This window comes from Syzygium oleosum, unplaced genomic scaffold (genome assembly GCF_021117445.2).
Source record: "Syzygium oleosum isolate NSW1041296 unplaced genomic scaffold, Sole_v2.1 Sole_v2.42, whole genome shotgun sequence".
Classification (NCBI taxonomy): Eukaryota; Viridiplantae; Streptophyta; class Magnoliopsida; order Myrtales; family Myrtaceae; genus Syzygium; species Syzygium oleosum.
Window position 1 is genome coordinate 439074 of NW_026607526.1, and position 12055 is coordinate 451128.

Genomic DNA, 12055 nt, shown 5'->3' on the forward strand with positions numbered 1-12055 from the left:
CCCCATTTCTAAAAAATATACACCATCACGTACCTACTCTACTAGTACGACATTGATGTAGTTGACTTGAGAGATGACTTAGGGCCTGATTGATTCAGCATTTGCAAGGGGCCAAATCCAAATAGTGTTTGTTAATTTTTTGGGAGTACTTTGGGGAAATATAATTGCATTTTCAAAGGCTTCCAAAGGACTTTAGTCTAAAGCAGGTCCGGAAGCATTTTGGCAAGTCACATTTTTGGAATGCAAGTTCACTCTTCATCTTCCCCGATTTTTTTTTTGGTCAGATCTTCCCTGATTTACCCAAAGCAGCAGGTCTGGAGGTCAGCAATCGCCGCTTGAGGGGTCGTGCGACCCCGACAATCGCCTACTGGGGTCGCCTAGGTTGCATGACCCCAGGCGGCGGTCACCTGGGTCGCGAGACCCCCAGGTGACTGTGGCTTGGGTCGCGTGACCCAGGGGACGCTGGCTGAGGTTGCCTGACCTCAGGTGTCGCCTGGGTTGCGCGACCCAGGCGATGCTTGAGGTCGCACAACTCAAGCAAGCGTTGGCCTCGGTCGCGTGATCTCAAGCGACTATTGCCCGGGTCTGACCTCAGGTGGCATCGCCTGGGCGGGACCCCAAGCGACGTTTGAGGTCACGCGACCTCAGGTAGCCTCGCTTAAGGTCGAGTGGCCAGATCTGGCTGTTGGCGGTTGGCCGGCGACCATTTTGGCCAGCTAGTGGCTGAGCTCCACCTCAAACTTTTTGTTAAAAAAAATATTAGCAAAAATCATTTACAAAATATAGTTGTTACCAAATGGTATTTAGGTCAAAGTTGCTTTCAAATATGATTTTAAAATACACTTTGGGCCCGTTTAGTTCGGCTTTTCAAATGCTATTTGGGAGAATGCAAATACCTTTAGGTGAAAGTCACTTGGGAAAATGCAAGTGGTGTTTGGTAAAAAAAAATTTGTGAAGCTACTTTGGCCTAAATAGTGTTTGGTAAATGTTTTTTTGCAAAGGGCTTTGGCAATTTTTATTTTTAACATTCTAATTTTGCCCCTATTACTGTTCATCTTCTTCACCATGAGGGTGGTGGCCGGCGAAGGGCCGGCCAGGGCGGATCTAGCCGGCGAGGTCGCCCGACCCAGGTGACGACCGCTTGGGGTTGGGCGACCGCCCAGGTGCCGTCGCCTGGGTCGCGCGACCTCAGGCGACGTCGGCCTGGGTTGCGACCCAAGCGGCCATCACCTGGGCGGTCGCCCGACCCCAGGCGGCCGTTGCCTGGGTCGGGCGACCTCGCCGGCCCTTTGCTGGCCAGATCTGCTCTCCCCGGCCCTTCGCCGGCCATCCTCGCGGTGAAGAAGATGAACAGTAACAGGGGCAAAACCAGAATAAAGAAATTTGAGTGAGGGCAATTTGGGAAGGGAAAAATAAGCTTCAGCATTCCAAATGCTAGCTTTCGGCTTTCCGTTCCCCAAATGCTGAACCAAACGGGGCCTTTACCAAACACTACTTGCATTTCAGAAAACCCCTTTAACCCAAAGGCCTTTGCATTTTACCAAAAACTTTCCCCTAAATTGAACCAAAAGGGCCCTTACTACTCTCCTAGAAATACTCCGATTACGATATTGATGTAGACTCAACACTTTAGTATATCTAAGATTAAGTGTGCCCCACGTAGCTTCTTCAAGTCAATTAGAATCTTTTTATCAATTATATCAATGATCTTGTTCAACGCGGATACAACTTGAAATACAAACAACTCTTGCATTTATCAAGATCAAAATAAACCACGGATAATTTTGTCAACTTCAAAACGCAGAAGGGGTTTTCTCAACAATTGCTACTAGCGGAAGCAATAAGGCCGTTAACACTTGGATGCAGCTGGGCAAGATATTGGTTCATCGTGCGCATGAAGGGTCACTTTCTTGTTCTCTGCAATATCCCAAATCTCCAGATTCTGATAACAAATGTCTCCGCATCAGAAAAAAAAGAACGGTTTCATCACCCGGGGACAAAGAAGATGATACTTCTGAATTGTAGGAAGTATTTTCCAGGGCCTTCAAAGTAGGCATGCACACCCCATGCATTGCTCATATTGGTCAGTCCAACTTCCAGTTTCCGTGGTTGTTACAACTAGCTAACGAAGTGGGAAAGAAGAAAGAGCAATGACTTGCCTCAGAACAGCCGATGATTACTGCAGAAGGATGAGTGGGATGAAAGACGCATGCTTGGAACTTGTTAACGACAGAGATCAACTCATAAACACATTCCGCATTGGTGCTGGAGCCAATTTTCCACATTTAAACCGAATCATCTCTCAGAGATGCCAAACGCCCGCCGTTAGAATCCCAGCAGACAGTATCGACAGTGCCTTCGCCGGCTGTCAATGACTTGAACTTCTAACAACTGGTAGAAGTTCTCAGCAAATATCGTCCAGCGTGGCCTAAATTGAAAACAAGGATCGTTGCAAAGTATAAACCAAATGATCACACATATTAAGTTCTCCTATGAGCATGCTTCCACTTGTACAAGGTTATTAATCAAAGGGTCGCCGTGGTGAATTCCGACATAAACTATGGTCGAGTTTTTACGTTAAGGGATAATTGGCCCAATATGTCGTGTCCATTTTTGGGTGTGTGTTATACAATCCAAGAAATTGTACCCACATATACACAGTTTATTATTTCAACTTCTACTCATTGCCCTAGAATCAGACCATGCGCCTCATGGGTAGTATCTTATGTGTTGATGGGATGCGTTGAATCAGTCTGGAAGATATAATGAAGTTCAAACCATGAATAGATGAATCTTAGGACAGCTTGTACATGGAAAAGGAGAAGACTCAATGATGCACTTGATCTATATATAATGCAGTATGTTCCCAGGTCCAACAAAATCAAAGAAGGAATTTCTCGCGAGTAGCGAATAAGGAAATTGATGTCGAAGTGCGATAGAAAAATTGACTGAACAAGAAAATTCGTCAGAAGAACAATTCGTCCTCCAAATATGATTATCAAATCAAAAATATCCAAGTTTGCTGAAAAGAAACCTTAAAACAAGTTTATATAACCCCAAACGAAGCCCTACTAGGATTAGGAAACATCAAAACGTAAAATTACGAAACTACCCTTTACTAAATTAACCCATAAAAAATACTAAAAAATAGAAAAACCCATCTAAACAATCTCGAATCGCGAAAATCCATCGTTAGTCACGGCCAAAGGTGTGAGTATTGATCGCACGCCGTTTCGCTCACCGACCAAATTTGAGCTCAATCCGACTTCGTTGACTTCAAATCCGCGATTCGTCAGTCGCATAACGGTCCGCGGTCCCCTTAGGTTAGGTGCATCATCCTCCCTGCTAGAGAAAGATTCGTCCTCGAATGCTTCGCCTTCATTGTTGTCGTCAATCTCCTCGGGATCTTCTTCCTCTTCGGGGTAGTAAGGTGACAAATCTGCTACATTAAAAGTTGGATACATTATACTTACCCGGCAATTCGATCTTGTAAGCATTGTCACTAATTCGCTCCAAAACTCTGAAAGGTCCATCAGCTCTAGGTTGAAGCTTGCTAAACCTACCCGCTGGAAATCGTTCCTTCCTAAGGTGAATCCAAACTAGATCACCTTCCTTGAAGACAACTCTTTTCCTGCGCATATCCACGCGTTGCTTATACTTCATGTTCTTTGTTGATCGATTATGGACTGGGAATGCGGCTCTTTGATAAGCTTTGCATGTTCTTCACTTCGAACTAAATTGCTTGAGAGCGGTATCGGTGTAAGATCTAAGGGAGTAATTGGATTACGCCCATAAACCACTTCAAAAGGAGTCTTGCCGGTAGTTCGGTTCTCGACTGTTATATGCAAATTCCGCCGAGGCAATGCCAAGTCCCAGCTGTCGCGGATTATCTCCAATCAAACTCCGAGCAAATTCCCTAAGCTTCGATTGACAACTCTGTTTGACCATCGATCGTGGATGATGAGATGAACTAAATTTCAAACTTGTACCCATGTACCTCCAAAGAGTGCGCTAGAAGTGACTCACGAATTTCACATCACGATCTGAGGTAATGGACTTAGGAATTCCATGCAGCTTAACAATTTCTTGCAGAAATAATCGAGCAACCTGTGAAGCATCATAGGACTTGCTACACGGGACAAAGTGGGCCATCTTCGAGAATCTATCAACAACCACCATTATTGAATCCTTACTCCGTTGCGTTCTTGGTAAACCCAAGACAAAGTCAAAGCCGACATCCTCCCACGGCGCAAGCCGGAACAGGTAGAGGCATATACAATCCTGCATTAGTACTCTTGGTCTTTGCCACATGACATACCCTGCACCTCTCTATAAAACGTGTCACGTCACGCTCCATCCGAGGCCAATAAAAGTGTTCACTCAACAAGGCCTTCGTCTTATCCACGCCAAAGTGCCCAGCTAAACCACCCGCATGTCCCTCAATAATAATAGATTCCCTCAAAGAACATTGAGGAATGCACAATCTGTTACCTTTAAATAGGTAACCCTTCACGATCTGAAATTTTGAAAAGGCTCGTTTTGCTCTTCCTCCGAGATATCCCCAAAATGAGGATCATCAATATATAAATCTTTAAAAGTGTCAAAGCCTAGAACTTTTACCTTCATCGTAGACAGCAAAGAGTGTTTTCGGCTCAATGCATCTGCCACACTATTTAGCACTCCTGCCTTATGCTTGATGGAAAAACTGAAAACTTGAAGGAACTCCACCCACTTTGCATGCCTTGCATTCAATTTGTGCTGCCCATTGATATATTTCAAGGCTTCATGATCAGAAAATAAGATAAACTCTTTCGAAATAAGGTAGTGCCTCCAATGCTCCAAACTCCTCACAATAGCATAAAATTCTTTATCATAAGTTGAATATTTCCTTTTCGCCTCATTCAACTTCTCACTAAATAATGCCACGGGTTTACATTTTTGACTTAGGACACCCCCAATACCAACACCTGAAGCATCACAATGCACCTAAAAATCTCATTAAAATCGGGAAGCACGAACAGGTGCTTGGTCACCTTCTTCTTTAATAATTGAAAGGCGGCTTACGCCTCCTTAGTCCACACAAATTTACTTCCTTCGGACAATCCGTCGGAGGTGCATAATAATAGCTGAAATCCCGAATAAATCTCCGATAAAAAGACGCAAGCCCATGAAAGCTACGTACCTCATGAATATTTTTCGGAATCTCCCAATTTGTAATAGCCTCAACCTTAGTTGGGTCCATATGAATGCCTTCCTTAGTTACTATATAGCCAAAAAGGTCACACGATCAGTCAAGAAGTGACACTTCTTGGTATTAGCGTATAATTTCTGTTTCCTCAATGTCTCGAACACCATTCTCAAATGCTGCAAGTGTTGATCGTCGATACACTATAAACCAAAATATCATCGAAATATACGACGACAAACGGCCAATAAAAGGACGAAACACACGATTCATCAATCTCATAAAGGTGCTCGGTGCGTTAGACAACCCGAAAGGCATCACCATCCACTCATACAAACCATCTCGAGTTTTAAAAGCGGTCTTCCACTCATCTCCGGGACGCACCTAATCGATGATATCCACTCCTCAAGTCTATCTTCGAAAAGATAGTCACTCCATGCAGTTGATCAATTAAATCATCAAACCTCGGAATAGGAAAGCGATACCCGATCGTGATCTTGTTAACAGCTCTGCTTGTCCACGCACATTCTCCACGACCCGTCCTTCTTAGGAACCAACAAAGCGGCCCGCACAAGGGCTCATGCTCTCTCGAATTGCACCTTTTTCTAATAGTTCATGCACTTGCCTCTGCATCTCCTCATGCTCCTTAGGATTCATTCTGTAAGTTTGCCTTGTTAGGAATAGTAGCTCCTGGAACGAGATCTATACAATGCTGAATGTCCTCATGGGTGGCAATCCAGGTGGCAATTCCTCCGGTACGACATCGCAAACTCCTCAAGTATAGGCGGAACTTGAGCTGAAATTTCTGGACTATCAAGATTCTGCTCCACGACCACGACAAGAAAAAGCTGCGGGGCATTTATCGCCTCCTCCCGGAACTCGATTTGGAAAGCGATTACTTTTCCCTTCTTTTCTCAAATCGAAGGACCCAGTAATGGTCCGGCCATCCTTCTTGAAGGTGTATGTATTTTGAATCCATCATCGTGTTTTTCGTCAAACCGCCAAGGCCTCCCCAACAGAATATGACAAGCATCCATTGGAACTACGTCACCCCACACTTCATCGTATATTTCTTCCCAATCGAGAACGCACTAAGCACCTCTTGCTCACTTTTACCTCATTCCCTTCCTAAGCCATGACGACTTATATGGCCGAGGATGTTCGGCGATTTTCAACCCCAACTTTTCTACCATAATGGTAGATATTACATTCTCACAACTTCCCCATCAATGATCATACTACACACCTTTCCCCCACTAGTGCACTTAGTATGAAATATATTATGCACGAGCCACGATTCATCATCTACCTCGCAATATTTAAAACCGACGCACAACTAAAGACTCACGGAATCGGCATAGATAATGTCCTCCGGATCGGATGCGCATCTGCTTGCTCGCCTTCGATTCATCATAAATTGGGTCTTCATCGAAAGTTGGATTATCTACAAGTGTCACAAGCGTCGGTTCGGACAATCGCGCAAAATGCCCGAGTCCTTGACACTTAAAACATCGCTTGCTTGCGGCTCCTCCCCTGCTAGATCCAGCACTACCCTGCTCTCCTTTTGTTGCGAGATTTTGAACCGGCGCCCTTAGCTCAGCTGCGGAGCTGAAGAACTCCTGCTTTCCCCGGGACTCTTTATCGTCCACTTGGAGCTACTTCTGTCCACTTAGAACTGCTAGACCACTTGGACTTATCGCTTTTCTTTTAAGCCCTCCACCTTTTGGGCTAGTCGCACACATCCTCTATGTCCAATCCGCGCAATTGGACAACATCGAGATCTCATATCGCAGCCACCCGCGATATCGTGCAATCGTCTGCTCGTCTTCCTCCGCCACATCACAACGCATCCGCAAGCGATCAAATTCTTACGTGAATTCCTCAACTGTCTTATCATCTTGCTTGACGTTATGATATTCGATAAACGCCTCTTGCCTATAATGGGTAGGCAAAATTTTTTTCTGCAATAACTTTTTCATCTTCTCCCGGCGATCCACCTTCGGCTTGCCCTCCTAGCGCGTTGTTTTTTACGTGTTCCCACCAAATCGAAGCATGTTTTCGCAGCTGATAGCCACTAACTTCACTTTTGCCCCTCGTTAGGTCTTTAAGATCAAAAATCCGTTCTACCGTATGCAACCAATCAATAAACTCATCAAGATGAGCCTTACCATTAAACTCGGGAATCTCGATCTTCATTCCGAAATTTTGTGAAGAACGCGATTTCCAGGTCGTACTCCTCGATTCCGCCCCGGTTCGAACCCCAAAAGGGTTTACGTCCTCCTCTTCATCATCGGATGAATCCTCGATTCCGCTCCTTCTTCGGATTGAACGCCCAACCTCGCCTCCGCAAGTTGTCGCTCCAAATCCCGGATTCGTCTTCTCTGTTCTTCAATTTCTACGTCTCGCAGATCTCTTAGAGCGGTTGATCGTCCCCTTCGGGAACGCCTCCACGCCCCGGCCACCACGAGCCCGCCGTCCACGACCGCGATTCTGTTCAGCCATTGATTCAAGCAACCCGTGCTCGATACCAATTGATGTCGAAGCGCGATAGAAAAATTTGAACAAGAAAATTCGTCGGAAGAACAATTCGTCCTCCAAATATGATTATCAAATCAAAAATATCCAAGTCCGCTCTGAAAAGAAACCCTAAAACAAGTTTATATAACCCCAAACGAAGCCCTACTAGGATTAGGAAACATCAAACGTAAAATTACGAAACTACCCTTTACTAAATTAACCCATAAAAATACTAAAAAAATAGAAAAACCCATCTAAACAATCTCGAATCGCGAAAATCCATCGTTAGTCACGGCCAAAGGCGTGAGTATTGATCAGCACGCTGCCGTTTCGGCTTGACAAATTTGAGCTCAATCCGACTTCGTTGACTTCAAATCCACCGATTCGTCCCAGTCGCATAACGGTCCGCCGGTCCCCTTAGGTTAGGTGCATCAGAAATAACCTGAACTTGCTCTTCTAGTTGAGCGAGAGCTACCTAGGGTCAAGGGAAAGGATGCAGATAAAAACAGTAATTTGGATTGAGCAAGGTTGTAGAGTGATTTAGACCAAATTCATTGCATGGACAATACTGTCTTATAGCTGCCAACTATAAGATAGCCTCGTGTAAAAACAACCATTGACAATACGTACATGGAAGAAAACTAAGAGGGAAAGAATTTCATTTTTAACAAACAGAAAAACGCTACCCGTCAACATCCAACATGGAGTAGCGCTCTTCCCATCATCTTGATGATGCCGACATATGAAGATTGACAAAATTGGAAATGACCTACAATTTCATCCCAAAAACCAAATTCTTTGCAACAGCTGCAAGAAACCTTCCAACCCCATGTGAAATCTCATACAGCTTACACCGCCATATGTAAAGGGGAGATATTTTTGCTATCTCAGCCCGAGAATGCCTAAGCTTTGACGTACGCGAAAACTGCACCATTATTTAACCTTGATAATCCCCACACAGTGGCCACTTTTAGATACAACAATACCGAATGTCGATATTATTATCGCGGGAGCAGATGAGATCATATTTCCATTGATGGAAATTCAGGGACGTAACAGCAAAAGAATGTACAGTGAAAGTTCGAAGTGAATAGTCAGACTGCAAATTGATACTTTTCGACATCATCAACGTAGCAAAATGGAGTTATGCGCGCACTCGTATGCATCTCAGATGTTCAAATATAGAGAGGAAAGCGCATGCCGCAAGCAGAGCATGAAATCCACCGACCAAAAGCACTTCAGGTGAATTGTTTCTTCTGTGCAGGGGGAATATCTGTAGTGTGAAAAGAATCAAGAACACCTCCATGTATTTCTACAAGCTTGTCATCATCAGTGAAGTCACATACAATAACACAGGATATCTGCATCTTCAATGTTGAATGGATCATCCAAGTTACATCCTTACACTTGGGATACAAATGAATACGGCGGGTTTAACTTTGGACAAGTTAGATTGACTATGTCCACATTAAACAATTTCAAATTTCGCATGCTTCGGGATTTCGCCAGTACCATCAGCTTTCATAATAAAGGAAGATATCAGAGAGAGTGCTTTGAAAATGCCCACTATGGCGCGCGTTTCTTCCTAGAATTACTGGTACAAAGCATCAGAAAACATGCAAGGAGGGGTTGTAGGTCTTCTGCCTCTCTTAGGGCCACCCGTTTAATTTTATTTGGATCCTTACCACGCAAGATCAAAGCAGACTGCCAAAGAGAAATCAGAATTTCTTGCGTTGGAACTGAATTTAATCTATTCTAAACGGTTCAGATAAATGATTGAATCAGTATCTCCACGTGCAAATGCTAACTAGTTCAGGCTATTCATGCGTTTATCCAAAAAGAAAAAAAAAATTCTGGCTGTTTATAGTTTCTGCACACTTCAGAACCCTACGCAATGATTTTTCTTTTCAACTAATTGAGTTGACTTGTCAACTTGTTAGCACACGTAACATTAATTTTTCTCTTTAAAAAAAAGGCGTATACAAGTATTTTTCGTAATTTTGGTATTTGTAGATGGAGTCTCTGTCCTTCATGGTCACATCAAGTGTTTTACCATTTGAAATAACTCCATGTTCCTCAATCCATCGTCTCTTGAATGAACTTGCTTGTGTTGTACACAGCAAACAAACATAAGCTAGCCGAGGACCCGTACACGAATTTGACAATTGACTAATTAAAAGAAAAATTATTTCGGCGCTATGATCACATAGTTAGAAATTTCTAATTCGATAATGTGACCATACAAAAAAATATACGAAAACTATCTATAAGTGACATCAAATCCTTACTTAAGTAAATGATAGATTGAATGGAATAACTAATTCTTTTTCGTTGTTTTCCTCTAGTTTGTAAAAGAAAGTTTATTTTCATTACTGTTAAGGAATGGAGTTTTGTGACGGTGTGACTCAACTACAAATCGCTGTTCTACAAACTTTATTTTTCGTTATATATAGATGATATCATGACCCGCACATCTTTCGACACATCATCGAAAGATACTGATTACAAGGTCCGAGTACTCAAATTTCAAATTACCAGACGAAGTTCTCCATCTTGAACCTCCACACGTACAAAGAAACCAGGAAAAGAAATCAAACCAGAGCTAGTATTATCCTTCTCAGACACGATATTGAGCTCTAAGAGTCAACTCATGTTCCCAACCTTCTTCAGTCTCGAGTACGCGAGAGAATCGCATGAGATCGATCTCTTCAAAGGGCTTGAAAAGCTAGGGGTGCTGTTCGTCGACCAGCTCTCCGGGGCACTGAATCTCACCTTTCATCGTCAAGAATAGGCCGATGGAGTGCCTCGCTCGAGTCCTACTCATCACCACACGGTGTACCGGACTGTACAATCATTGGGCCATGCCTATATGTAGAGATGGACGCTGATTTATTTCTCAACCAGATACATTTGTTTACAATGACCAAGTAAGAAAATGCTTGATCTAATGAACCATATGACATTTGTGGAGACAACTTTTTTTGGCCGTAAGCGGATCAAATCGAAACTACTCGAATAGTTAACCTCGAATACAGAAGTAAAGAAGATAAAAGTTATACTCACTAGCATTGCATCTCCTAATATGACTATGAAGGAGGAAGCTGAAGGAGTTGCCCTAATCCACTGGCCATCCTTGGCCTTGATCTCCAGACCGTTTACCGATCCATCTTGACGAAGAACAGTCACGAAGTTCCTGTCGTTATGACTGATTCCGCCAACTTCTTGAGTCCCTCCTTTCTTGGGCGCTTCATATTTCGTCATCCGGAGGAAATAGGTCGACTTTTCAATGAGATCGTCGTGATATTTTTCTACTGGCAATTGCAAGCCCTCCAGGATCATTCTCTTCACCATCTTCTCTAGTTCTGATGCTTTTGATGAATAGGACTGCACAATCTCACTGTGGAGATCAAGCCGAAGCGAATTAGTGATTGTGTCGAAAAAGGCAGCAGGAGAAGTAAATGAAAATTATGAGGTCGAAAAGCACCAGAATCTCGCATTCCCGTTGGGCCACATGAGATCCGTGAAGTTCTGAATGGCCGGAGAGTCGAGGACTCCGTCGATCCCCATGGCCTGATATCCGGGGCAAAACGGAGGTCAGCGACATAGCCATCGTATGATCTCTTGGTGTCGGAGAAATGTCTCTTGGTCTCTTCCGGCATATTGAACAACTCTTTCACGGCTCGAAAGAGACTCGCGTGAAGCTCCCAGTCAAGGAGCTGATCTTATACCGCCTCAAAGCATCCGTACTCTTCGAGCGCGGCCATGACATCGCCACGAACCAAGTCCCAGGACGTGCTTCCCGGGTTCAAATCTGAGATGGAGAAATCTATTTTCGGAAGCTGATGCTTAGAAGGATTCTCGGAACTCATTTTGATATATAGCGGTTTTGTCTGCTACACTTTATTTTGAAAATAAGTGTGGGGAGAATCGACTAACCTATTCGATACACTACGAACAAATTTTTCAGGATTGTACGTTGAATCACCAGCGAATGATGGACGAATCTACTTCACGTTGGTCCGAATATAATCACGAGGAAAGTATTCTCGATCCACAGCGTTAATGCCGACTGTCTTTTCAAAGTAGATACAGAATTCTTATTTGTCATTCGTTGATGAAGAGAGGAGAGAGAGAGAGAGAGAGAGAGAGAGAGAGAGAGAGAGAGAGAGAGAGAGAGTTCTTATTCTTCAGAACTTACTTATTTATTATTTGATTTTTATCTTCTGAGGAAGTTACCCTAACTTCTCTTAAGAGATTCTCCTCGCACCTTTTTAAAAGATGTCTATCAAATACACTCGTAATTAGAGCAAATGGTGCCCCTTGGACACACTTATCATGGGCGGACCGACGAAA

The 12055-nt window shown here is 43.6% G+C and overlaps 1 pseudogene; it reads right to left on the reverse strand.

The window, feature by feature from the left end:
* Positions 1 to 10319: 10319 nt before the first annotated feature.
* Positions 10320 to 11571, reverse strand: LOC115689451 (probable 2-oxoglutarate-dependent dioxygenase AOP1; annotated as a pseudogene).
* Between the last annotated feature and the right edge of the window lie 484 nt (positions 11572 to 12055).